Genomic DNA, 27253 nt, shown 5'->3' on the forward strand with positions numbered 1-27253 from the left:
GGGCTAAGGGGTCTGCGCTGGAGAGAAGCAGCTTTCTCTAAGAGATGCTGGGCAGCGAAAGCTTCCAGATCGGCGGTCACTCATTTCCAGATGTTGAAGTCATACGGTAGTAAATGGCCGTGGACACCATCAAGTCCGTGGGAAAAGAACCGATGGGACTCCTTTCTAAATGGATTTACTGCTCACCTCTTAGGTGTCAGGTGCCCTGGGAGATGCACTCATACACATGATTTCATTCACACTCCCTAACAGCCTCAGCAAGGAAAGGAACTGATTTGCAGAGGTGGGACGCTAGGCTCAGAATGTGTGAGGTGGACGGTGGCATCAGTGGGCCAGACTGGCTGTGCCCACTTTCTAGCTGCCTGGTAGCTCGTCACTTTACTGAATGACTCTGAGCCTCAGTTTCTGCATCTGTGGCATGGAGCCACTGAGACTTGCCTCCTGGGTATATGGCAAAGACCACAGAGCACATTGTGTGAGCGCTGGGCAGCACCACGAGTGCTGGCTGTGGTTCTCTGTGCTGTGCAGGTGCTGCTCTCTGAGAGGTAGCCCTGAGGGTTGCTGAGCCCCACTATCTGGGCATGAGTGAGTTTTTGCCATAGGGAAAGCCATAGAAATCTCAGCAAACAGTGTCTGTCTGCCCGTGTCCCTTGGGAAGGGGCAAAAAAACCCGGCAGGCTGGCTGCACTTGGAGGCCGCCGCCCTGGTGTCCGGGGCAGTGGGAGGCTGGCCAGGCTCCCAGACAGCCTGTCTCGGCCTGGAGCACAGCGCCGTTGCCTCACCAGCTTGTAATGAGCTGCGTCTCCATCCTGATTAGAGGAACAATCCTCACACAGAAAGACCCGGGGGAGGAAGAGCCAGCATGGGAGGACAGGGCACAGCCTCGCCTCGCAAGGAGGAGCAGGTCATTTGAAAGACACAGCCCAAGATGGTGCCGGTCCGGGGGGGGGAGCAGGCAGGCGGAAGTGCCATGGGAAGACCAGGGTCAGAGTGGGAAGCTCCTGTGAGGCACTGCAGGGTCAGTGTGGGAGCCCAAGGGGCAGATTCTCAGGACGCCGGGGCACCAGGAAGGACAAACAAGGAGCTCGGCCTTCTCCAGGCACCTGCCGGGTACCAACCCCAGTGCTGGCCCATGACACTGTCACCATCATCAGCACTGTCCTACCAAGAGGACGCTGGCGGCCCACCTCTGCCCGCATTGTGGCTTGCGGCCCATGTCTAGGTTATGAAAACAGTTGAGTGGGTGACTAATACCACTGTAAAAAGTAACATAGTTTCCAAAAAGAGGCAATTTCAGGGGGCATAGTCACAGCAAGGAGGAACACTGTTTTATGAAAGTTTCTTAATGTATGAGTATGGTTTTACTTCTTCAAGGCATGTGCACAGGCATTTGAGAGCTGGATTGGGACAGCCAATGTGGCTTGTTGTTTGTTGTTTTTTTGCTGTTGCTGCCTTGTTATTGCTGTTTTATGGAGGGCTATGGTAACAATAATTCTTGAAAGCCACAGGTTAAAAATGCAGGTTTAGTGAGGCGTGATGCCACATACCTACAATCCCAGCACTCAGGAGGCTGAGGCAGGAGCATTGCTTTGAGTTTGAGGCCAGACTGGGCTACATAGTAGGTTCAATGCCACTGTGAGATCCTGTCTCAAAAACCAAACAAAAAAATGTAGATTTGGAGACTAGACTAGTTATGGAAACTTGGTCAAGTGGTGAAAAACACAAAAGAATTCCCAGTGTCTCAATCGTCTCATCTGGAAACTGGGTATAATAGTTGTATCTGTCTCATACTGGGTTGTACAGAGTAAGAGTTAATGATGTAAGATGCTTAAAGCAGCATGATGGTGGATACTTCAATCTCAGGCAGCCCTGCATATAGCCCAGGTTCCTGCCAAGGCCTTACCAAGTCTCCCCTGAGGATGCTCCCTGGACATGGGAAGGTGCCAGCTGAGCTCAGGGCAAGGCAAACCCGTGGAGCAATGACTGCCCCCAGGTGACCCTTCGCCTGCGAAGAGTGGGGAATGGCCTTGGACACTGCCGCCCCTCACCCACTGCTCAGCGTTGGAACTGTGTTCTCTCTGTCTCCTGTTGCCTCCCAGGAAACTCCCCCAAATAAACATCTAGCCCCCATATCCTTGGCTTGGTGTCTCATCTTTTGGGTGAATTTAACTGAGACAAGCAGACTTTGGCACCAAGGAGGAGCTCAGTAAATGTTAATCACTGTTAATTGTGCTCATCTTAAGACGGGCTGTGCAAGCACTGGAGGTGCATCGTCTCAATTAGTCTTGCTCCAAGCCTGTCAGAGAGATGGCTGGGCCCCGCTTCCCAGAAGGGAAACTGAGGCACCTTTGGAAGGCGATGCAGCCGGAATGGAGAGATCACATGAGTTAGGAGAGCTCTCCTTTCCACGGAAACTTTACCATAAAGTTATGCCTGTTAGTGATAGTTGTTATTCTCATTTCACAGATGAGAAGAAGGCAAGTCCAGGAATGTAAAGCACTGGTTTCCCAGCTGTCCCTTACCACACTGGGGCCGGCACCTGGCTTTTCTACTCCTGGCACTGTACTTCCCAGGACAGCAGAGTGCCATCGGAATCAAGTCCTTCTATGTACTCGTGGCCTCGGCTGCTGCCACCCTGTCCTCACTGCCAGCACCTCCAGCATTTCCCTGTGGTTCCCTGAGTCCTGTGTGCCCTTGGTCTGAGCTCAGGCTGTGTAAAACTGATTTTGACTCTCTCCTGAACATCTGCTGTGCATCACCACAGTGCAAGTCTCTCCTTGCCTCAGCTTCCTCATCCATTAATTTCAGATAGCCCTAAATGTTTTCTTCATGGGTCTAAGGATTAGAAAAGTGAATTAGACAAATCTCAGAGCTGGCAAAGGACTCATATCTAGCATCTATAGAGAACCCTCAACACCACACTGAAAAACATGCATAATTGTTCCAAGTAGAAGACCAGAAAATGATACGTAGAGACATATTCAACATCACAACCATGGGGGAAACACAAAGCAAGTCTGCCATGAAGTGCTGCATGCACCTATTAGAACAGCTAAAATGAAAACTGGTGGCAACACCAGATACTGGCAAAGACGTGGAGAAACTGAGTGACTCACGCACTGCTGGTGGACGTGTAAAATGGTCCAGCCATTCTGGAAGATGGTTTGACTCTTAAAAAACTAAAACTAGAGTTATCATATAACCCAACAGTGGCTTTTCGGGACATTTTTCCCCCAGAAATGAAGACATAGTCACATAAAATTTTACATACAAATGTTTATGGTCACTTTCTATGTAACAGCCAAGACCTAGAAAGAACCCAGATGTCTTTCAATGGTTTGGACACAGTGTATGAATGGCAGAGATGACTCTACAACATACCCAGAGGGTCTATATCCAAAGATTCAATCTGGCTGGTATTGAAAATATTTTTTTTAATTCTGCTTATATAGAATACATCTAGAAGGATGCATACAGGTGACTTTTAGCCACTCTGTGATAGTAGGTAAGGGATTGGAGCATGCACAGATTTGCTAAGGTGAGAGGTCTCAAAAATGCCAGGAGAAGGTAAAAGAATGACTATGTCCATGGCTCTGTGCTCAACAGTAACCCCACAAAGACCATCTACACCTGACTGGAGTGGGTTTTTCTAGGGCACTGAGTTTGAAGGTCAAGTTCTGAGTCATTCTTGTTAGAGAGCCTATGGAAACAACAAAAGTGTGCAGATAAAGCACCTAACTGTTGCTGGGAGTGAGGAGTGGAGGAGAGGAAGAGGCTGGGAGTGACCAGAGGGGCTAGCCTGGGGGACTTGGGAGGGCCAGGACCATTTTGCATCTTGGTTGTGGCAGGGGTCGCACAAACCCTGACAGGTGGCCGATGGTGCAGAACGCTACTTAGCCATTGTGGCTGCTGCTTTCCTGCTTTGGATACTGACAGGATTATGTGAGCTGTCACTGCTGGGGAAACCAGGTGAAACTTACATGGGATCTTGCTGTGTGCCTTTGCAATGTCCCGTACAATGATCTCAAAAGTTTCAAAAGAAATGTTTGTTTCTTTTTTGCAGAAGTTGGAGAGTGTACTTGAGGCCTTGTACTCTGGGCAAACACTCTACCACGGAGCCCCACCCCAGTCCTCAGTGTCCCACAAGAGCTTCTTGGAAAGAATGCATTGCCTTGACCTGATGAGCACTTTGTCAATGCTAGTGCCCATTGTTACTATTTTGATTTAAATTTTCTTCATACAAGTCATCTTTTAGAATGGCATGATAAACTTGTTAGAAAAGAGGCTTTTATCTGTACTTTAAAGGCAGGAATTCTGAGGCTTGGCCCTACCAGGTAAATTATCTATATTTGCATAGTCAGAAATGCCTAGGAATTGAACTCATACATTCAAGTACGGAGATAAGGAAGATTAAAAAACATCTTTGCCCTCCCTGAGATTTCCAAAACTTACGCTTCAGTGCCAGTGTTGATGGCCTAACCTCACCCTGGGAGCGCACTAGCTGTTGAGAGGCTGGCTTGGTTACAGCGGCCAATCTGGCCCGCTGGTGACGTCTTTCACCCTTTCACTTCCTGCCATGGATGATACAGCGCAGGAGTCCCTGTCAGAGCCAGCAGCAGGCCCTGTGACTTCTCTGACTCCAGAACCCTGGGTCAACAATTCCCCTGGCCTCTGGTCTTCTGCTAGCACAGCAGAAGGGGCCGCGCGAGGCTTCATCTCCCAACTTTTACCCACTGGAGCCTCCAGCACCTACATTGGCAACCCAGCAGGATCTGCTTGGTCACAGCAAATGTGTCACACAGGTGACAGGGAGGCCTGTGAGATTTTAAAAGGTTATAAGTGAAACTAGGCATAACACAACTTCACTGTCAGACAAGCATGAAGTTTTACTCCTTAGCCAGAATAGCCATGTGCTTTCCTTTAGTGAATGACTGGAAGAAACAGAATCCCAAACGCTCCAGGAAGTGGGGACGGGGGACAACTTGGATGGATGTCACCAGCATTTCTGTTCTCAGATGGTGATGCATGGAACCCATCAAAGAAACTGCCCAGATGGTCCGGCTTCTGCGGTACTCAGTGCTCAGCGTGGTAAATATGACTCAGTTTGGAGCAGCTAAAATGCTCTGATAGGCAGAAGGGTGAATCTCATCACGTAAAATTCCTGAGATAATAACGTATATTCCTGCTGTTTGTAGCATAATGGTTGCACTCCGAGATCACAATACTAAGTAAAATAAATCCACAAGCTTCCCTATCACAGGGTTTCTCTTCCATGAGAAACCCAAAATGTAAACACAGGAGCAAAATGAAAAGCACATAATAGGAAAGAGGGCATTCAATCTCTGATGAATAGGAGGGGGACCAAGAGAGGGAGGGAAGAGAAAGGGATGAAAAGAGAATTAAGATGTATGATGTAGCGGACCAACTCCCTGCAGAGAGTGCAATCACTATGCACCGCAAACGTGTGGATAAAGATAAAGACTTGAAAAGCTGCGCCCTCAGTATTGCTGCTGGAATGACTTCCTCACCTGCCGGGGTCCACTTCGGGTGGCTTTTGCAATGCCATGACCCTGGGCCTGGCTCAGCTGATGCCGTTGGGAAACAGATTTTTCACGGATAAAGACGGTTTTTCCAGGTGTATATGCAGACTCTGGGAGGTAAACCGGATTCAGAGGATGAACTGACGAGAAGCACAGACATCCTCATGGACCCCTGCCTGCCACCTGGTTTCTCTGCAGCCTCAGGTTCTTATAGATACTCACATGGGTGGGGGTGGGGGGCTCAGGGCAGCACCGGGGAAGGGGACTCTCAGAGACAAGGGCCAAGGTATCCAGTTGCTTCACCAGAGGGGCCCGTGTGACCTAACTTTACACAGAGAAGTTACATGAACAGTGGGGGAAAGTTCAACTGTTTACATTTTCATCACTGACCAATGATTTTTTTTTTCAAAGTAGCTTACTTTTAGTAGCTTTTACTAAAAATACATCCTTTTTTGGTATTTTATTTTATTTTATTTTATTTTTGGTACTGGGGATCAAACTCAGGACCTTGAGTGTGCCACACAGGTGCTTGTGCTGCTAAGCTAAACCCCCGTGCCTTTTTAGTAGTTTAGTATGCACCTGCTTTACATGCACGAGATCATCAAACCCTGGAAGCAACTGGAAAATGCAGCTACCATGCTCATCCTAATTTATACAAGAAAAACCAGGCTTAAGGGTGGAGTGATTTGAGTAATGCATACGGATTGTGAATTATGGAGCCTGGCTTTGAACTTAGCCAGTAGGCTTTTGAGCCTGTACAACTTCCTACCACACAGGGCCGAGAAAGCTGAAGTCCAGAGAGAAAGGCCAGGACTCGCCCAGGCTCCACAGAGGGCTCAGGGCAGAGCCACACTGGTGCAGCCTCCCGTTCCCCGCTCCATGTGTCTCCTGACATTCCCTTTTCTTCCCTCCCTCCTCCTCCCCTATGCACCTTCTAGAATAGACTCACAGCAGCTTTAAATAGAGCTCGCTGGAGGAGCATCTGTGCTCCCTTGCTGAGAGAGAGAGATGAGAGAGACAGAGCCGCAAGGGCAGATCTGCTCGAGACTCTTGCTCTGGCCACATGGGCCTCTCTCTTGGCCTGGCGACTTATTCCCACCCTGGCTCTGGATGTCGAGCACTGGACAGCTGTGGGCCTGCCTGACTTCACCTGTCCACTCTCATTATTGCACACATGTGCTTGCTCGGTCCCTTTGCCTTGCTAATTCCCTCTGCTGGGAATGCTCATCCTGCCTCGCTGGCCTGCCTATGGGCCTCCTCCTCCAATGTCTCCTGTCCACAGCACAGCACAGCTCACCCAGCACCATACCCATGACCTGGGCGGTTACTTCATGTCCCTGATTAGAACCCTCATGGGTGGGCTCTTCAGCAGTGTTTCTTGCTCCTTGATGCTGCTGTTGAACTGACAAAGCATTGTATAGTCAGTGTTATGTTAGAACACAGGAGTGATAGGCCTTCCACCCTGTGGTCACAGCCGTGCCAGGGCCATGCCTTGTGTGTCTCTGGACCCCAGCAGCCAGCACAGAGAGGCACAGGTGGTGGCAAATCCCAGTGCCCTGAATGCCCAATTCTCCAAGGGAGGCATCCTACAGGCCCGGGACAGCACCCAATTTGTGTGCTTGTTGCTGGCACGTTACTTGGGGAGGAACCAGGGCGCAAATGAGACTGACCAGCCCAGCAGGAAGCTAGCGTGTCCTTAGTTCACATCATGTGCAGGCTCTGCCTCTGCTTCTTCTAAAAGATAGCTGCAATCACTGTTGAGCAGTTTTCAGGGCTCTGCTCTCTTAAATTCTCTGTTTCTAAGAAAATGTTCTAGTAAACAGCCTACCATTGTTTTTTGTTCTTGTTTTGGGATTTTTTATTCTGCTTCACTGACCTCCGGAGGCCCTCCAGTGCAAATCTCAGGTGGCAGTTGACTACTGCTTTTCTTTGGGCCCTACCCCTATGTAAAGTATATGAAGATCTTAGTTTTGATAAGATCCAGCAAGTCTCACAGGACTTTGCTTATTATTGTCCTGACCCTTGCCTATGACAGACATTGCTAATCAGTCACAGCATGCTTTCCTCCAACTTCAAGCATGCTTAGCTAGGCTGGCTTCTGAGCTGGGTCTTTTCTGTAGCTGTGGAGCTCCGTGCCTGAGGGAACGTCTAGTCAGAAATCTTGTGGACTCTTGAGAACAAATCTCACATATCAGAGTGGTCTGCAGATCCTCAAATGTATGTAATGTTAAATTGTTCTTTAATGAAAGCAAATTATAAATTGGATATAGAGCTAAAGGTACTTAGAGTTTGGAGGAGGAGACAGTTGATTGGTCTCGCATTTTGGAATCAACAGGAGATGGCCTGAAACAGTGGAGCAAGAAGGTGCCTTTTTTATCAGGAGGCTCAGATCAGGGAACTGGAGGATGGTCAACCCCTGCACAAGCATTTACTGAGCACCTACTATGTGCTTAACATCACTGATATCTGGGGATTCACAAAGATAGAAATGATCCCCATGGTCAACCTAGTGCTAGATCCAATGATTCTCTTTCCACATATTACCTTTAGTCCTTCATAAACCTCAGTTTGGGTACATTTCCCTTTGTTAGCTAACTGTCTTACAAAATCATGTTCTCCCTTCCTGTGTACAGTGAAACCATAAGATAGACTGAGCCTGGCTTGCTGAATAATTGGGTGCAGGAAAGCCATCCATTAACTAGAAGCGTCAGCCTTGGACTATTACATGAATGACGCGTGACTGTCTACTGTGTTAGAAGCTTGACGCATTTCAGGATCTTTCTGTCATGGAAGCACCCCTTTTCTTCATGGACAAATTATCCTTGTGAAGGTGGTCTTACATCATCATAGTTCCGCTGTGGCCCTCAAAAAGAGTTCTTGGTTTTGGATGCTCAAAGGAAATAAATATTCATCAGCCAGGAGTCAGCCACTCCTCAAAGTCAGCCACCTTCAGCTCAGGCTGTAAGAAGTTTCCATGAGGCAGACTACAAAGCTCTGATGAAGCTTGACAGAAAGTAATAATACTTCACTGAGAAATTCCCAAGCACCATGTTCTTTTTCCAGGAAATCAATGTGGATGTGGGATGATCTTTGAAGCAGCTTGAAGCCCTGTGTCTGACTTTTGGTACCAAGTGGTTGTGGCTCTTGGAGGGCACGGGCAGAGCGACAACCACCTAGCAGAGAGAAACACAAGTAATGGAAGCCCAGCTTCCCAGCTGGGTCAGCAGCATGAATCAGAGTGCCTCGGAAATAAATAAATCCCATTCATAAATTCCCCAGTTTAAGAGCTTTCAAAGTCATAAAGTCTGCATAAAACCAGAAGACCTACAATTGTCCAATTAGAGGTTTTATCCAGGAAAAGGCACATTTTCAAAGACACTGTTTGCTCCTTGTGCCAGGAGTGTAGTCGGGCTGGTTTGCTGGGCTGGGCCTTTGTTTTTTACAGCACTTGTCATTTCAGTGAGACAGAACAGAGGCCTTCTGAGATCTTCTAATCCCCAACTGGGGTCCATGAAGGGCCAGAGACACCCAAAGCCCATGAGGACTCTGAGAGAGCTAGGATCTACTAAAAACAGTCCTGTGGGAGGTTGTAACAGCTAACACTCATTAAATGCTAACTGTTCACTATTATCGACTTCCGGGTCCTGTTCATATTTGATTGCATTTTATAATTATTACTGTTCTCCAGGGAAGCTTTTGTCTTCTCGTCAGATGAAGAAGGCAGGAATGGCAAGGAATGGAGAGGCTTAAGACGACTTGGCTCAGTGAGCAGCAGGACAGAGATCTAAACACAGGTCTGCAGATTCTAAAATACTTCAACCTCCACATTTGGTCAATACCACCCAGGATCCCAAGGCCCTCATCCCTTCTCTGTACAGGCACTCGAGCTGTGCTGGGAAACACAGACAGATAAAGGACCGAAAGGGCTTGCCATTTCGGATGGGGACCCATGTGAGGAGCCAGGCAGAATCTCTGGTATTTGCTGGCTATGGTGTTTACTTAAATTATTAAATGACTCCTCCTAGCAGCCCTGCAAAGTAAATATTGCTGTACTCATTTGATAACTAAGAACAAATGAGCCTCAGAGAGGTTAAAAATGTCCCAAAGGCCACACCACGAGGCAGTGATACGGCATCTTATTCGGAAACGTGCTGGACACCGAGGTTGCCCAGCTGCACAGGTATCACTTTTATTGTTGGGAGGAATTGCTTTTTTTTTTTTTGCCAGATCCCAACTCTACCTGTACACATTCCATTGTGAGGGGTGTCTGGGCCACTTACAAGCCCAGCAGTCTCACAGAGGGACACAGTTTCTGCTCTGGTGGTCTCAGCCATGGAGACCAGAGCTTAGCAAACTTTCTCTGAAGGAGCCAGAGTGTGGACTTGTGCAGCTCTGGGGCCACCCAGGTTCTGCATGACAATCACACAGCTCCACCATCATGACATCAAAGGGGCCATGGACAATACGCATGTCAGTGCCTCTGGTCTAGATGCAGGCCCCTAAGCTAACTGCCGGAGGATTCTGCTCCTAAGTCTACCTTTTGTGGTGTAAGTGCTACAAAGTGAGGTGCCACGAGGCTCTGACGCTGTGGACCAGGTAGAACTGGCCTAAGGGACAGTGGATGGGCACTTGGACCAAGCCACCACAGGAGCCCAGCCTTGGCTCCCTCCTTTGGACTCACCTCCTCTATTCATTCCTTGGGCTGCTGATGACCCTTTTGGAGACTTGGTGACATTGATAGGCAGCAGCACTCAGAGGGCAGCGCTGGCGCTCCGTGTGGCCTGGCTTAACCTCTGCCAGGGACTAAGAGGCTCCCACTAACAAACCACCACGGCTGAGTCTCTCCAGCAGGGCTGGCTCCCGCCCTCTCTGGAAAGCCATGCGCACAGCAGCTACAGCAGCGCACACAGCGTTAATTTATGGACCGCAGTGTGCCGCGCTGGAGGAGGCAGAGGTGCTCGCGGTGGTGCTGGATCTGCGATTCGCCACAAAAGGAAATGCTGGCGAGGTCTCCGGGAGAAGGGGCGGTTGGCGGGGAGGGGACGCTGCTGGGTTTCATAGCAGGAATCTTAGTCGTTTGTCTTATTGTAAAATAGATGTGTGTTTGGATGCAGAAAACGCTCTGGCTCCTTTCTTTCCTCCCCTTGCAGGCATGAAAAGCCTTGAGCAAAACAAAATGCTGCTGATTTCGAGTCTATTTTGGGCGCCTGTCGCTAATTGTCTGCTTCCGAGGCCTCTACATGCCCCGGCTTCTTAAAGAATCCGAATGAATGAGCACCTTGCAGCGCGGCTGTCATCGGGCAGAAAGCGGCTGGAGGCCAGATCCTCCCCACCACTGCGCCCACCCTCGCCCACACCCTCTGCCCACACTGTGCCTACTGGCACCCGAGTGAGGCTGCCACCCCATGCCAGGAAGCTATTTACCAAAGGAAATAACTCTGATAAAGGGAGTAAAAATAGCCAGCAATGATGGAAAACATTTTGTTGAGAGCTTTGTTGACAAGAGGGGAAATTGAGCTGTGAAAAAGATAGGTAGTGAGGGACCCAGGAGATAGGGCCAGAGGGTTTCAGTCTAGAAAGCCAGGCGGGGCCAGAGGCCAGGATGGGCCCAATGGCAGTCTCCCCTCTCCACAGTTGGCCTCGGCCTTGTGACACGGAGGAGGCCAGCCATGAGTTCTTCATGTGGCACGGGTACCTCAGGAGCAGCGCCCTGGAGGCAGCAAGCAGAATGCAGGGCAGAGGCCAGCTTTTAGCCAGGCAGAGTGGTACATATCTCTCAGCCCAGCACTCAAGGGGCCGAGACAGGAGAGCATTGCAAGCTTGAGGCCAGCCCCGGCTACACAGTGGGTTTGAGGCCTACCTGGATTGGGTGAGACCCTGTCTCAGTCCTCTTCATCTCCTGTAAAGAATTTTTGAAGCTCAAGGCTGCAGTTGTTCTGGCTTTGCCACACCCCCACACAGTGACTTTGGACTATTCCCCTTGAGCCTCAGTTTCCCCATGTGATAAATAAGGATGCTGGCGGACTGATGTCAGAGGGTGGCGTGGTAGTGCACACACCCTACTTACCAAAGTAGCATTACTGGGCAGACATGGCTAAAAATTGTGTGCCAAACAGTATTCTGGGCACCCTGAAATTCCCCAATACAAAATCCTACCCCAGGACACTCGCATTGCTTAGTGAAGGCAGCAGAGCCCTCTGCTCCATCCTTAAAATATATACCCAGCACCCGAAAACAGCCAGATAAGGGTGCATGTGCCATGCAGTTCTGTGCACCTCGTAAGCCCCAGGGACTTAGTAGGGGGAATGGTGGGAAAGGTAGTCTGCCCATCTGAAGCCCAAATGGCTGGTGGGAAGACACACAACTAGCAGACCATGGCAGAGTAAGCTCAGGAGGAGGGATTCATGAGCTGTCCCTTGGAAGAAGCAGCCTTAGAGATTTCTGGGCACTAGAGAGGGCAAGTCTTTACAGCAAGCTAATTTGTGTAAGTTAAATATATCCATGCATTTTTATAAATGAACAGGCAGCAATTATATCATTGCAACGATTCCTAACTAATACGGCATGTAACTACCTCCATACACCAAAATGTTAAGCATGGTTATTTTTGGGTGATTTGTGTTATTACCACTACCTCCCACCAAAATTTCTACAATTAGTATGCATTATTATTTTGGTATTATTATTGTCTTTTTGAAACAGGGTCTCACTATGCAGTTCAGGTTGGTCTTGAACTCACTTTATAGCCTGGTCTTGAATTTGCAAGGATCTTCCTACCTCAGCCTCCAGAGTGCTGGGATTACAGAAGGGTGTCACCACACCTAGCTTGCATTATTTTTGTAATAGGGAAACAAACAAACAAAACCTGAGTAAAAGGAAGCTGTCCCTACCCTACAGATAAGAATCTGTGCCCTGGCCTGGAGTTTACCTGAGAACCTCCCTGATGCAAGGACCCTGGAATCATCCCCAGTTAGACACTAAACGCATCTGAACCTTTATCTTCTAAGTGGTATGACCCTGGGAGAGGGTGGAGGGAGGGAAATGCACCCCGCAAAACAACCCTGTGCACACGGCTGGATTTGAGATCTTGCTATGCTGTACGCTAGCTGCAAGATCTGGGACATCATTTGTCTCCTCCGGGATTCACATCATTTTCTATTATATCATTGTCTCCTACACTTTAAAATGCTTATTTTAGCTTCTTGCATAGCATAATATTTTCTCCCCACCTAACTCTAACTAGATTTTAGGTCCACGTCTGCAGGAATCTCATGTTGCTATATGCACAGTGCCAGACCGCAGTGAGTACTCAATACAAAAGATTTAAAAGAGAGTAAGAAAATGTTTTGGACTTAAAGTACACTGCTCTCTCTAAAATGACTTCCCTGTCCCAGCACCAGTGCCTGACAAGATGGCATAAGCTACACAAAACTTCCATGACAGAGCCCAGAGTGTGGTCCTGGAGGACAACAGAGGACTTAGAAATGAGCAAAGGGAAGGAGAAGAGAATTCATCTTTATTGTGCTCCTCTTGTGACCCTAATCTGCAGTGACTGAAACTTCCCCTGCACATTTGAGAAGAATGACTATACTCTTAACAATGACTAATAATAAGCATAAAATAGCTAACAATTATTTTCTCACCTGGGCTAGCTATGTTGCATATATTTTTCCAAGGAATTTAGGGGGTAGGCATGCTCGCGGCTGGCATTTCTCAAGCAGAGGCTTCAAGAATGCTCACAGATTTGCTCGTTTTTACCTAGCTAGTGGCAAAGCCAAGGTCAGCAGGGCAGCCTGCCTCAGTCTGGTCTTGCCTGTCCTCTTTTGACCTACAACATCTTCCACATTTCAAGGTGGTTGCTCCCTACTCCTCCAGAGAAGCCAAGTCGGGAGACCTGTCCCAGGCCATGGCTTTTGGAGACCTTTCGGATAATTCCAGCGCCTCTACCCGCTGCTCTGGGCTGGTTAATGAGCAGCCACCCTTGGTTTCAGAAAGCAGCTTGGGCTACCTGGCTCAAGCTTGTACCCTGAGCTGCCCCCCATCCAGGAAGGCGATAGGGCCCCACTCCTGAAAAGCAGCCAGCTCAGAACCTCCAGGGAAGGCCTCCCTGCAGGCTGGGTGCGGGGCAGGGAAAAGCTGTTGTTTTCAGTCTATGGGGTCTGCTCCTATAAGGTGGTGACCAGATGTTACTCTAAGTCTCCCTGAGCCCTAGCTTTCTCACCAGGAAGGCTGCTATGAGGGTGATATGAAATGAAAGCACTCCCCAGGGTTGGCACAGAGGGACAGCCTGGTTACAGTTCCTTTCTCATCTGTGTGGGGTGAATCCTAAAAATGGATCAGCAAAACCTCCTCCTGCACACATATCACTTTAGTACCATACAAGGCATAATGGGGAAATTTAAATGAGTTAAATTTTTAAACATTTTTGTTATAGCAGAAGATACGTTGCCAGTATCCCCTTCAAAATACCCTTCCCTTGCTTTTAACACAGTCCGTCTTTCTTGCCACTTTCTGAAGCAGTTCTGGAAGTCTTCTTTTGTGAGTGTCTTCAGTTGTGCTGTCACGACTGCCTTCATGTCACGAACCGATTAAAAACATTTATCTTTTTTAGTCATTTTGATTTTGGGGGAGAACCAGATGTCACATGGTGTCACATCTGGTCCATAAGGTGGATGAGGACACTGTCACATTTTCATGAGCCACCTCTGTGTTGGATGGCACTTAGCAGCATTCACCATGCTTATTTTTTATCATGCCTGATAAAGACACCCATGAAAGAAGACTTTAGAACTGCTTCAGAAAGTGGCAAATACAATGGGATTAGTGCATTTGAATGAAAGTGGGGGGGGGGTTAATGGAAATGTACCTTTTACATAGAAAATTTTAAAAATTTAAATACTCATCCTTCTACACTTAAGAAGCCCATATTACGACCCTGGTGGTGTCCTGAACTTGTAGAAAGATAATGAACTAAATGGTCAAAATTCCTGACCTCAAAGACCTAGTAGGGGCCAGGGCGTGGACAGTCAGCACAATACATATAAATACACAACGTGGACTTCCAGGGGGGAGGTGCTGAGGAAGAAGTGCCGCTGAGAAGGGACACACGGATGTAGTGGTGGGAGAGGGCGAAGCTTTGGATGCGGTGCCAAGGGACAGACTGAGAAGGTGGCCTCGGAGCAAGGAAGTGGGGAAGAGATGACAGCAGCCACGCAGATGTCCGTTGGTGCTGAGGGGAGCCTCCACCAGAGGAAAAAGTCCACCAGAGAATTAGATTTTATAAAAATTCTGTGGCTCATTTTCTAAAAGGCATGATGTTGGCCCCTGCTGGTCTCGAGGTCTGGTGTTTCTGGGAAGCTGTTCTTGACAAGTTTCAGCACATTAACTGGTTTCTCCAAGTTACTATACTCAGGAGTGCCAGCAGGGAGAATTACAGCCACTGTCATTTATGAAGCCCTGGAAATGGCCCGAGTGCAATTGTAGAAGCTTTTTGGACACCATTACTAATTCCATTTTACAGATGAAGAAACTGAGGCATAGAGACTAAGCCTGGGAGCCAAAGTCACAGAGCTCATGAAGGCAAGTACAGAGTCCGCGGCCTAGTTCCAGGGTCTGAACACTGACCACCATGACTTTATTGCCTCAATACTTACTGAAACCCTGAGGGTTGTCACATGCAAGAAGAGCTACCCAGCTTTATTGCTCTTTCCCATCAGCCATGCTGCTTACACCCAAGCAAACACTTGAGAACTTCCAGTTTCACCTCCTGATTTAAGTTTTTTTGTTGAAGATACAGAATCTCCAAGTAAAGCTATATTGCAGATGGACTACAGCAAAGGAAAGGCAAAACTCTCAATGTCCATTGCAGAAGAGGGTGACTGAGCAAGGCTCACCGCAAACAGGGGTGCCTTTTGCCCCCGGCAAGGAGGGAAGGGATGGAAGGCTTCTGGTCTCTTCCAGCCCATGGTGTTGGAGTCCGAGGCACCGAACCTGGACTGTGACCTGAGCCACAGGGCACACATCTGGTGAGCCAGCTGTGCTGCGAGGTGTTGGGATGTGTGGATTATGGCACCTAAGCTCACGGCCATGGAACTGTGACCTCACCCGAGATGGGGGCAGACAGCTCTACCTGCCCAGCTGCCCACCCGCAAGGTGCCCCTAAAGTGATACAATCAGGAAAAGCCCAAACCCGCTCCTTCTCTCCTCTCCTTACTCTTTCCAACTCCGTACCTGCTGCTTCATAACCTCTAAGAGATCTTATTCAGCCTTTGGGAATAGTTGATTTCCGGCAGAAAAGGCACATACCATAACAAAGGATTTCAAAAGCACCGTGTATTGGCTGTCTTCTATGGAGACAGAGAGAGAGAGAGAGAGAGAGAGAGAGAGAGAGAGAGAGAGAGAGACAGAGAGAGAGACAGAGACAGAGAGAGAGAGAGACAGAGACAGAGAGAGACAGAGAGACAGAGAGAGAGACAGAGAGAGAGACAGAGAGAGAGAGGGAGGGAGAGAGATTCAAAGTTAAAATAAGCCAGCTGTGGTAGTGTACACCCATAATAGGAGGCTGAGGCATGAGGTTTACAAATTTGAGCTTTGCCTGGGCAATTTAGCAAGACCCCGACTCAAAATTAAAATTACAAAAAGTGTTAAATTCACATAACATAAAATCAAACATTTAAAAATGTACAACTGATATTTAGTATATTCACAATGTTATATGACTATTACATTTATGTGGTTCCAACCTTTTTCCCCACACTGGGGGTAAAACTCAAGACCTTATACATATTAGAAAAGTGCCCTCCCACTAAGCTGTACCCCTGAACTTCAGAACATTTTATAGCCCACAAAGGAATTCCTGAACCCATTAAGGAGTCATGTCCCACTCTTTGTGCCCAGAAGCCACTAATCTTTTGTCCCTCATGGATTTGCCTGTCCTTGGTAGAAAAGTGTATGGATCACAGGATAACACACTGTGTCATCTTTATGACTGGCCTCTTTCACTTAGCATAATGTCCACCATGCTGTAGCATTTATCAGTCCTTCACATCTTTTTAAGGGTAGGTGATATTTCGATACGTGGCTATAACACGCGTTATTTATCCATCCTTCCATGACGGCCATGGGTTGTTTCCATCTTGGGACTATTGTGAATAGCACCGCTACAAACATTCATGCTCAATGTTTTTCAAACACTTGCTTTCCATCTTTTTGGGTTTGCAAATAGGAGTTAATCCAGCGAGATCTCTGGATAATATAATAATTCTGTTTCAACTTTTTGATGTATTGTCAAACTGCTTTCCACAGTAACTGCACCATTGGACAACCAGCATTTTGTAAAAGTTCCAATTTATCCACATCCTCACCAACGCTTGCTATTTTTTCTTTCTTTCTTTTTTTTGGGGGGGGGGATATTGGGGATCAAACTCATAACCTTGCGCTTTCCAGACAAATGCTTATGCCACTGAGCTAAATCCCTGGCCCCTAACACAACCTGTTATTTTCAAGTTTTTAAAAATGATAACTATCCTAGTGGGTGTTTTTTATGTGATTTTGATTTGCTTTTCTCTAATGACTGATGATGTTACATATTTTCATGTACTTCTTTGCCATTGGTATGTCTTCAGAGACACACAAACCCCAACATGTACTTGAGGCTTATTTTGAGTTTTTTGTTGCTAAGCTCTTTATGTATTCTGTTGAAATTTTTTAAATAGTCTGAATACTGGATCCTTACCCATATAAGATTTGCAAATAGTTTCTCCACTTGGTAGGCTGTCTTCTGATACTCAAAATTTTAAATTATTTTATAATTTTTGTTTTTGTTTGTACTTTTGCTGTAACGTCTAATAATCCATTCCCAAGCCCCAAATCATGAATATTGACTTCTGGTTTTTATCACAAGTGTTTTGCATCCCATGTTTTACATCTGATCCTAATGACAGACTCTGAAGCATATAACATGGTTACCACCATCCCTTTCCTAAATATTGAGGATAGACCTGTTTTTAAAAAAATTATTTTTATTATTATTTATTACACCATAATTGTATACATTTGTGGGTTACAGTGTGACATTTCAGTACATGAATATAATGATCAAGTAGGGGTAATTAACAATCTATGTTATTAGACATATGGCATTACTTTGTGTTGGGAATGTTAAAAATCTCTTCTCTGTTTAGAAATACTCAGTAAATTGTTATCAACTGGATTGCCATGCAGTGCTACAGGACATTAGAAGCTACTCCCCCTATCTGACTGCACCTCTATACTCATTAATCATGCCCCCCATCCCTCTCTCCTCATCCCCTTCCCATGCTCTGGTGACCACTATTCTACTTTCTACCTCATTGAGGTAACTTTCTAGCTTCTGTATCTAAGTGAGATCATGTGGTATTTGCCTTTCTTTTCTAAGTTATTTCTCTTAACATAATGTGCTCCAGTTCCATCCAGTTTTCTGCAAATGTCAGAATTTCATTCTTTGTTATGGTAGGATAATACTTCTTTGTTTATATATACACCACACTCTATCCATTCATCTCTCAGTGGATAGCTAGATGGATTCTACACCCTGGATACTGTGAACAGTGCTGCTGTAAACATTTGAAAGCAGGTGTCTCCTCAATATACTGATTTCCATTTTTAAAATACATAACAAGTAGTGGGATAGCTGGATCATACGGTACATCTATTTCTAGTTTTTTGAGGAACCTTCATACTGTTTTCTATGTTTTCCACCAAGGATGTACAAGTCTGCATCTGTGCCAGCATTAGTTTCATTTTGTCTTTTTGATAATAGCCCTTCTAACTGGGGTGAGATGATATCTTACTGTGGTTTCTATTTGCATTTCCCTGATGTTTAGTGATGTTAAGCATTTTTTCACATTTCTGTTGGCTATTTACATATCCTCCTGAGAAAAGCCTATTAGATCATTCTCTCATTGTTAAGCAGTTGTTCCTTGCTGTTGAGCTTCTTGAGTTTCTTTTATATTCTAGATATTAACCTCTTGTCAGATGCATAGTTCACAAGTATTTCCTCCCACAGAAGGTCTTTGGGCTGCAGAGCAGAAAAGCAGGAAGCAGGGAGCCCAGAACTGATGCGCTTCAGGACCTTGGGGAAGGTAGCCCTGCAAGCATCACCAATAGGGAGAGAAGGAAGGGCTGGGAGAAAGTCACAGGAGTAAATCTGCAGGTCGGCTTCAGGGCACCATATGAGTGTGTCCACAGTGAAGTTTGCAAAGCCCCATGATCACCAGCTCAGACCCCCATCTACGCATCACCCCACAGTTCTGTCCTCTACCTCTTCCCTTGGGCAGGTCACTTGCTAACCTCCCTTCTTTTGGCTGCAAAAATTCCCAGTCAGAAGTGAAAAGAACCAGTTACACTCAGACAACGGCTGAAGAGAAGAGGAAAGGAAGTGTCTCAGAAGCTTTCGGCAGGGAAAATCTGGCCTGTGATGGGGACAGAAATATTTACTTTGCAGGGATAAATAGTACAGGAACAGCTCTCTGTCATCCAGTCTCTGGTCTGACAGAGGTTTTTCTTACCAGGAAGGTGTCCTTGTTATCTGAGAAAGAAGTGGCAGCAGGAAGTGCAGATTCCTTTCCATGAAACAGTGGAGTGCGCAGATGGTATGAAAAACATGAACTTGAGGCAAGGCTAGCTGTGTCACCCCACACATCCTTTCATTGCTCCTGGGGCCGTTATCTACCTTCTCCTGGCCTCAGTTTCCCTGTATGTTTGACAGAGCCTATGGAGTGTGTCCAGGGTGATGACTGTGTGGTTCATGAGAGTGGATTCTCTTCTTGTTCTTCCTCTCTCCCTCCCGTACCTGCTACAGACCCAGCACTTCTGAAATGTCCAACTTCACAAGCAGAACCCAGGCAAGGCCTTGTATCACAAGCTGCCCGAGCTCTCTGTGTCACAGAGGCTGTTAACAGTGACAGGAAAGAGCTCAGTCGTGGAGCCAAATGGTGCTCCTGGAACTTCTCAAGTTCACAGTTTAGCTTGAGGCTGAAGGTTGGAGTCAGTCATGGCTTCCTTTTGACTCACAGAGATCTCTACGGACCAGGGATATGACACTGAAGCCCAGGGTCCACCTATGGTGAGGACGCAGCCTGGCATCCTGCAGCCCACCCCAAAGCCTCATCCAGGGACCACTTCCATTGCACAGCCAGTCACACAAAGTCATGCATATTTGTACACCATGTGACCTATGCGGTCTCCAAAACAGAGTGCAGACAGCTCTCTGTAGGACAGTGAATCTCATCAGGCCTATTGCACTCACCAACAAAGGGCTGGGCGAGGAGTGAGCTGCTTCCGACCAGCACAGTTTTTCCCCATGGTAGGATCCTGGGGGCCACGAGGAGCAGCGCTTGGCAGGGAATTGGGCTTTCAGGACTGGGAACAACAGGTGAGTCTACAACTGGGATGTGACCAAGCCATCGTGGTTGTATTTGCTAATGTGTTGCTGGATTAGGAGGGAAGGAGGGATTTTTGTTTTTATTTATACATGTTTACAGGACATAATGATTACATTCCTCTTGCTGGTACATGCACCTGACGTATCTTAATTATTTTTTATCTTTTTCTTCTCCCTTTCTTCTTCCTCCATCCACCTTAGTGCCCTTACCATTTATAAAAGATCTAGCACCTTAGTTCCTATTGTTACCTTTGATTTCATTCTTTATAATTTGGGTTTATCATAGAGGCCACGTCATGTGATATTTAAGCTTGTGTGTCTGATTTATTTCACTTAACATTATGATCTCAAGTGCATCCATTTTCTTACAAATGACTCAGGTGCATCCTTTCTTATGGCAGAGTAGTACTCCCTTGTGCGTAAATATCACATTTTCTTTATCCATTCATCTGTTGAGGGTCACTTCCAAGATTTAGTCATTGTGAACTTTGCTTCTATCAACATGGGTACTCATGTATCACCATGGTACAATGACTTTAACTCTTTGGGGAAGATACCTGGAAGAGTCACAGCTAGGTTGAACGGAATTTTTAGTTTTAGTGTTTTGAGGAACCTTCACATTGATTTCCACAGTGATTGTATTCGTTTACATTCCCACCAACAATGTGGACGGGACCCGTTTTCCCAGCAGCCTCACAAATACTCGTGAGTATTTGATATCTTGATGATTGCCACGTTTTCCTGGAGTAAGATAGAATCTTAGGGTTGGTTTAACTTGCATTGCTCTAATGGCCAGAGGTGTTGAACATTTTTTCATGTATGCATTGGCTTCTGTACTTCTTCTAGGAAGTGTCTGTTCATTTATCAGTTTTTTGATTGGGTCTTTTATTTGGGGGGGCTTTTTTTAGTTTTTAATGTATTCTAGATATTAATCCTCTGTCTGCGGAATAGCTGGCAAATTATTTTCCCTTGCTGCAGGTTTCTTTTGACTATATTGACTATTTCTTTTGCTGAGTGGCAGCTTTTTCAATTGAATATGATCCCATTTATTGATTCTTGGTATTACTTCTTGTGCAACTGGGATTCTGTTCAGAAAGTCCTTGCTTATACTGCATCTATGTCTTTAAGGGTTTTACCTGTTTTATCTCCTTAAGATTTAGCATTTCTCTTTTAACATTTGTGTCTTTGATCCATTTTGATTTTAGTTTAGCACATGGTAAGAGGCACAGGTCTAGACTGACTTTCCTACATATATCCAGCCAGTTTTCTCAAACACCATTAGTTAAAGAGGTCATTTATTCTCTGGCACAAATTTTCCAGCCCCTATGTCAAAGGTCAAGTAGCTGAATGTGCCTGGATTTGTTTTTGCACTCTCTATTCTGCTCCATTCATCCATATGTCTAATTTTTTCCCAGTACTATGCTGTTTTTATCACTATAGCTTTGTAGTGTAACATAAAGTTTGGAATTGTGATGCCTCCCGCTTTGCCCCATTACCTAGGATTGCTTTTGCTATTCTGCATTTCTTCTGGTTCCATGTACATTTCAGGGTTGTTCTCTCTAGTTCGGTGAGGAATGCTGTTGGTATTTTGAGTGGGATTGCACTAAATCTGTGCATCAGTTTTGGAAGTATGGTCACTTTGACTATATCAGCTCTGCCTAGCTAGGGGCTGGGGGCATCTTTCCATTTTATGATGTCCTGGAAGAGGGGACTTCTGAGAGGAACAAAGGGGCAATTTAATACCTTGAAAGACTGGAGCAATGGCAGAACATATTTCTAGGGGCAGGAAGAAAGCCAGGAATTTCAGGTCAGACACTGGGGCTTGAAGATTTGGTTGCTGTAGGATTAAACATGGAGGAGGAGATCTCCATGGAGCCTGGCAACACCCTGAGTCCAGGCCGAGGTCACTGCTATTATCCTGTTGCTCCCTCACTGTGAGTCACCTGCTCCTTCCCCCAGCCTTGGGCTCCTCCTCTGTGAGACGCCCCTGGGCACCAGGTGTGAGGTACAGAGGGGCGCTGAGTAGGCGCTTCAGCCACGGAAGTGCCTTCCTTGATTCCTGGGCAATGACAGAAGGGAACCTTGGCTGGGGATTAGAAGGCAGGCCTGCCCCGCACCCCATGTTCCCACTTCCTGTTACCCGCCCCACACTCTTCAGGGAAGAAACTTCACAAAGTACAGTGAGATCCTAACCCAGTTCTGCTTCTTCGAGTGGAAAAAAGAACTCGAGGGCTTATGCCAGGGCTCTGCCAAGAGCTCCTCAGAAAGGTACTGTGGCCAGCACTGTGCCCAGGGCCTGCCAGGCCAGCTGGGAGGTGATACCAAGTCAGCAGCTCAGAGGTGCCTCTGAGGCCTCAGGGAGAATCCAGCACGGGGCCAGCTCAGTGCTCGCTTTTGAGCACCCAGAGGTGTGGGGAGCGTTCCAGATTTCCTCTCCACTGCTGGGAAGGCGCCAGGACAAGCGCAGAGCCGAACTCAATCCAATCCCCCAGACCCTGCGGGAGGGGAGCAGCAGGCTGCGCTCAGAAATGTGTGTTGATGCTGCCCCCTGCCGGTAGACAAGGTCCCTGTACCCATAGACCCCGCCCACAGAATGGGTGGGCTTGGCTTCTCAAAGGCCTCTGTTCAGGAGAGGTGGGAGTGTTGGGGGTGCTGGTTATGGGGTTCCCTGGAGTCCTGATGACAGGCAGCCTCCATGTGGACAACTGCAAACAGGGACTCTTAAGACTGCTGTCACTGTAACAGCTAAGATCTATTTGCTGATTTGCTTTACTGTTGTATTTGCTTAATATATTTGAAAGGTGCTAAGGCTCACATCAAGCGTTTTACCTCCTGCACTTCCTTTATCACTCAGTGACCCATGAGGTGGGAGTATTGAGGTTCTCCCTCAATACAGATGGGGAACGCAAGCAGGGCCAGATCTGGATCTGGGTGAATGTCCCTGGGGCCTGTGCTCCATTTTCCTGGGTTCCCAGACTTCATGGGACACATGAATCAGCTGGGGGGGTGTGTGAAGATGCAGACCCCAGAATCTGTGGACCTGGGAAAAGCCCAGTGATGTGCATTTTAACAAGTACATTGATGAAGTCCAATGTCGCCCGGCTATCAGGTGCTACCGTACCTGACTGGATCCTGGGCCGTGGGCTCCAGTACCAGCCACAGTGTTGGGCTCTAACAGCTATTCCAGGCAGGGTCTGACTGTGACCTGTGAAATCCCCATGTGTCAGAGGAGGCTGTGACTGAATTCCACCCTCAGCCCCCCACTTACCCCTCAAATCTACTGACTGCGCTGAAGCGCTGGGGGAGCCAGGGAAAAGAGGGAGGCTGCGGGGACCCAGCCCTCACTGCTGGGCCTGGCAAAGGCAGCTGTTCTGTTTCATCTAGGTTAACAGAAATGAGGCAATCTCCAGTCCTCTCGGAGGTCTGCACACTCCGTGCCACCACGCTCCAGCTTTCGTACTTCCTTGGCCTCCCGAGCGCTCTTGCAGCTGTGCGATGTCTCCGTTCCTGTTTTCTGCTGGGTCTGGATCAGGCTCAGCTGTTAATGCTCTGACACCTCGTCAAGGCAGGTGAGGCGGACTGGGATTGCGAAGTCTGACAGCTCAGGAGCCGAGGGGAGCTGTGAGATTCCGTGGGTGGTCAGGTATTGGGGGAACAGTCAAGTGGCTGGACAGGGACCCCAGGACACCCCACTGGCCATACCATATACACCGATGTGTATGCTGGGCTGAGTCCGAGCTTGATTAGGAAGCAGCTGTGTATTTCTGGGGGTGAGTGAAGCAGAAGACTAGACAAGGAGATTCACAGACTGAGCTCTCACTCCAGAAATGCGGCTCTGGGGGTGGCTGGATCCCTCCTTTCCATTGCCCTCTTTGCAAATGAGGCATTAGGCTTTGCTTTGCTGAGCCCTTGCTTCCTGGATTCTCCAAGTAACTAAATCAGCCAGCTCTGGCAGGCCTGTGGGTTAGAAGGCCCGTTTCTGCTGAAATCTCTCAGAACGCTGCCTGGCTGCTGATTTAGTGGCCAAGGCCCATCCAAGTTCCAGGACTACTGAAACCTGATATTGGAAATAAGAAACAAACAAACAATAACAACAACAAAAACTGAGCTAGGATAAAGAAATTAATGCAGACCTCAGATCACGCCTCAAAGAAAACAGGCTTTGTAAAGATCATGTTCTACCTTAAAATACATTGAGGCACCACCCCCGAAATGTCCTAAAACCTTATAGAGAGGCCCCTAAGATTCCCCACCATCTAATTGGGGATTTGAGCCCAAAGGGTTTAATAACATAGTTGCTGTTATAATTCTTCCCCACAAGGAGCTGCTGAATTTCCCATATTTGGATGTCATGAGGATAAATGCAAGTATATAGAAAACCTTGGCAAAGGTGGAGCTCCATGTCTGTCAGTTGTGGTGGGTTTTGTAAGTTTTTATTAGTGAACCTCTGCGTGGGTGTCTGTATAATGGGTACAATATTAGGCTCATCAGGGAAATGGCTGGAGGTGTGGGAACACAGGGGAAGTAAAGGCCACAGCTGGACACATTGAAGACCTCCACTCACACCCGCTCTACCCTCCCCAGAGCTGGCAGCCCAGGCTGTGAGTTGTAAGCCAGGGCTCAAGGCCCAAATGGACTCAGGGAGGGTTAGGGCAGTGAGATCTTAGGCATGGTCCACATCCTCTCTGAGCACTGACAGGGTTAGAACAGCAATTGGGACAGAGAATGTAGTGTCCACAAGTGTAAGAAACAGAACTATCAGGAATTGCTTTACACAGCCACAGATGATGGGATTTGGGTTCATGGAGATGGAAATCTTGGGGACATCACTGGGTGCCATGGCACACACCTATAATCCAGTACTTGGGAGGCTGAGGCAGGAGGATCACTATGAGTTTAAGGCCAGCCTGAACCACATAGTGAAACCCTGTCCCAAAAAGACAAAAAGAAAACAAAACAAAAGAAACCCCCAAATCTCAGGAAACAAACAAACAAAAAAAGAAACCCCCAAATCTCAGGGACTCATCTATCTAAATGGAGCAGAGTGCTGATGGCTGGGTAAGTTCTCCATTCCTGGGAACAGCAGGCACTCAATAGTGGAGACTGAGACAGAGGGAAAGAAACTCAAACCATTGTACTTGGTGACCAAAAGATTTTTCTGGAAGCCTTAGGTCTCCTGACTTCATGCAAGTTATGCCAAGGTGGGGCCCTGCCAACATGAGTCCAGACACTTTTCCTGGTTTCCCCTAAATAACAGATGGGTGCCCAGGTCCTCTGGGGCTGTCTCTAAGGACAGTTCAGTTTTCACAGGCCCTCAACACCCAGACAGCTGGCCAGCTGGCCGCACCGAGCTGATTATTGCAGTACTGGGATGTAAACCCAGGGTCTTCACGCTGAGCCTTCTGCTTTCTTTTGACACAGGGTCTTGCTAAGTTGCTCGGGCTGGGCTTGAATTCGTGTTCCTCCTGCCTCAGCCTCCAGGAGCACTTGGACTGCAGATGTACACCGCCATGCCTTGCTAGCTTATGCTTCTTAAAATAATAAAACCAAAATTTGAATAGCACTTGAGACATTTCTATAAACTAAACACTGTGTCCTACCATGCCATTTATCTACAGTTGTTAATACTGAGGAAGACTCAGTCCAGCCAGGTGTTTAAAGGTGTCAGTGGCTGAGGACCAGCTTATCTCTCCCATTATAAAGACAACTTGTGAAGGCTCAGAGAACCTGGTTAAGGTTCCCTGACCATGTCACTACTAATAGCAGAACCACTATTTTCTTAAAAGGAAACAAAACAATGAAAATAATAATTCAGAAACAAGCCATTTTACTGTAATGCACATTGCTAGCCTTTAAATAGATGCTCAGGCCACCAGACACAGGCACGCAAAGTCAATCAAACAGCACAAGCACTAAGTTGTTTCTTTACTTCAGTTGCCACCATCTCTCATATTTCAGGTGTGTGGCTTCTAATTTCCTCCATGCCTGTGTCTCCTGGACTTGTTCTGGGTGAGATACAGACAATCAAATTTAATTCAACAACATAAGCACTAACTTGTCTCTTCACTTCAGTTGGTTGCTATCATTTCAGAAATCTCAGGTGTGTGATTCTAGTTTACTTTGTGCCTGTGTCTCTTGGACTTGCTCTGGGTGGGCCCAGGTCTGAGGCTGCACCCTGCTCCTTAGTCCTGACATCTGCCTGGGTTCCCCTGGAATCAGCAGGTCCCAGGTGCCTCCTGCACTGGCTGCCTGTCCCATGGTGCAGGGAGCTGGGCTGGGCACCTGGGTTCCTCCAATCCAAGGTTCACAGGGTGGTGGAGAGGTGCAGGGCAGCTGCTCAATGTTCCCCGGGTGGCAGCGGAACCCTCGGGACATGGCTTCCCCTTCTGGGGCCCAGGGCAGCTAGCTCATCATGGGGTGCGAGAGCCACAATTTGGAGCCCAAAATGTACTACAAATCCTGCTCTTACCTAGCCCCTGTAAAGGATTACTTTCCTGCAGCACGTGTGCAGATCACATCCTCTCTGAGCTGTCCAAAGCACGTGATTAGTGGTCAGATTTCTTAGGAGGCACACCCTGGCTCTTTTAATTAATTAATTGATTGATTATTTTTGCCTTAGTGGGTCAATAATCAAAGGAGAGCAAAACGGCAAGATAATAGAGGCTATTTTCACCAGCAGTTCTCAGCAAAGGCATGAAAAACAGCTTCATCAAAGAGCTAATTAGGAAGTCATAATTTGGAAACCACCCACTGCAGTGATGATGAGGATCCAAGTTAGAAACTGCAGCTCCTGGTTCCTAAGGAAGGGTGTGGGGTGGCGGGGAGCACCCCAGGCAGGGCTTCCTTTCAGGGGGCAGGAAAGCCCCGGGCAAAGCATGGTTTGGAGAGAAGCAGCTCCCTGTCTCAGACCCCTCTCGGTGAGGAGGTCCTGGGAGTGTCCTTGCTGAAGGGAAGAGGGGGCTTATCACTAATGCTCACATCCACGGCCACCTCCCGAAGGCTGGGGACGTCTGTGAGTGGGCTGAACACGTGGGCCCTGAGTCCTCCCCTCTCAGCCCTCCCAGCTTCTCTGCTAGCACCAAGAAAGGCAAACACAAACGCACACAAATGCTAAATGAAGGAAGTTCAGATGAAAACCTTCGCACCCCATCATGCTTTGCGGGTTATACGATGTCTTCCTGGACATCTTCCTGTGTGGTCTGGACAGTGATTCTCTGGGGTTGTTGTCTTTATCACAGCTACCTGGGTATCACTGCATGAGGAAAACAAGGCTCAGAGTGGTTCAGGGGCT

At 47.4% G+C, this 27253-nt stretch overlaps 1 protein-coding gene and 1 long non-coding RNA gene across 2 annotated transcripts in view; one reads left to right on the forward strand and one right to left on the reverse strand.

The window, feature by feature from the left end:
- The window catches only part of Nav2 (neuron navigator 2), a 669303-nt gene that overhangs the window by 449887 nt on the left and 192163 nt on the right, over nucleotides 1–27253 (reverse strand). The gene's annotated exons all lie outside the window — the stretch shown is intronic.
- On the forward strand, nucleotides 22115–25520 carry LOC134477737 (uncharacterized). The gene is made up of 3 exons (XR_010049934.1): nucleotides 22115–22230; nucleotides 23347–23531; nucleotides 25384–25520. It is a non-coding gene; the product is annotated as an uncharacterized LOC134477737 (long non-coding RNA).

The sequence above is a fragment of the Cavia porcellus genome, unplaced genomic scaffold, assembly GCF_034190915.1.
Source record: "Cavia porcellus strain 051 isolate PalLab524CR breed Dunkin Hartley unplaced genomic scaffold, mCavPor4.1 scaffold_9, whole genome shotgun sequence".
In the NCBI taxonomy this organism is placed as follows: Eukaryota; Metazoa; Chordata; class Mammalia; order Rodentia; family Caviidae; genus Cavia; species Cavia porcellus.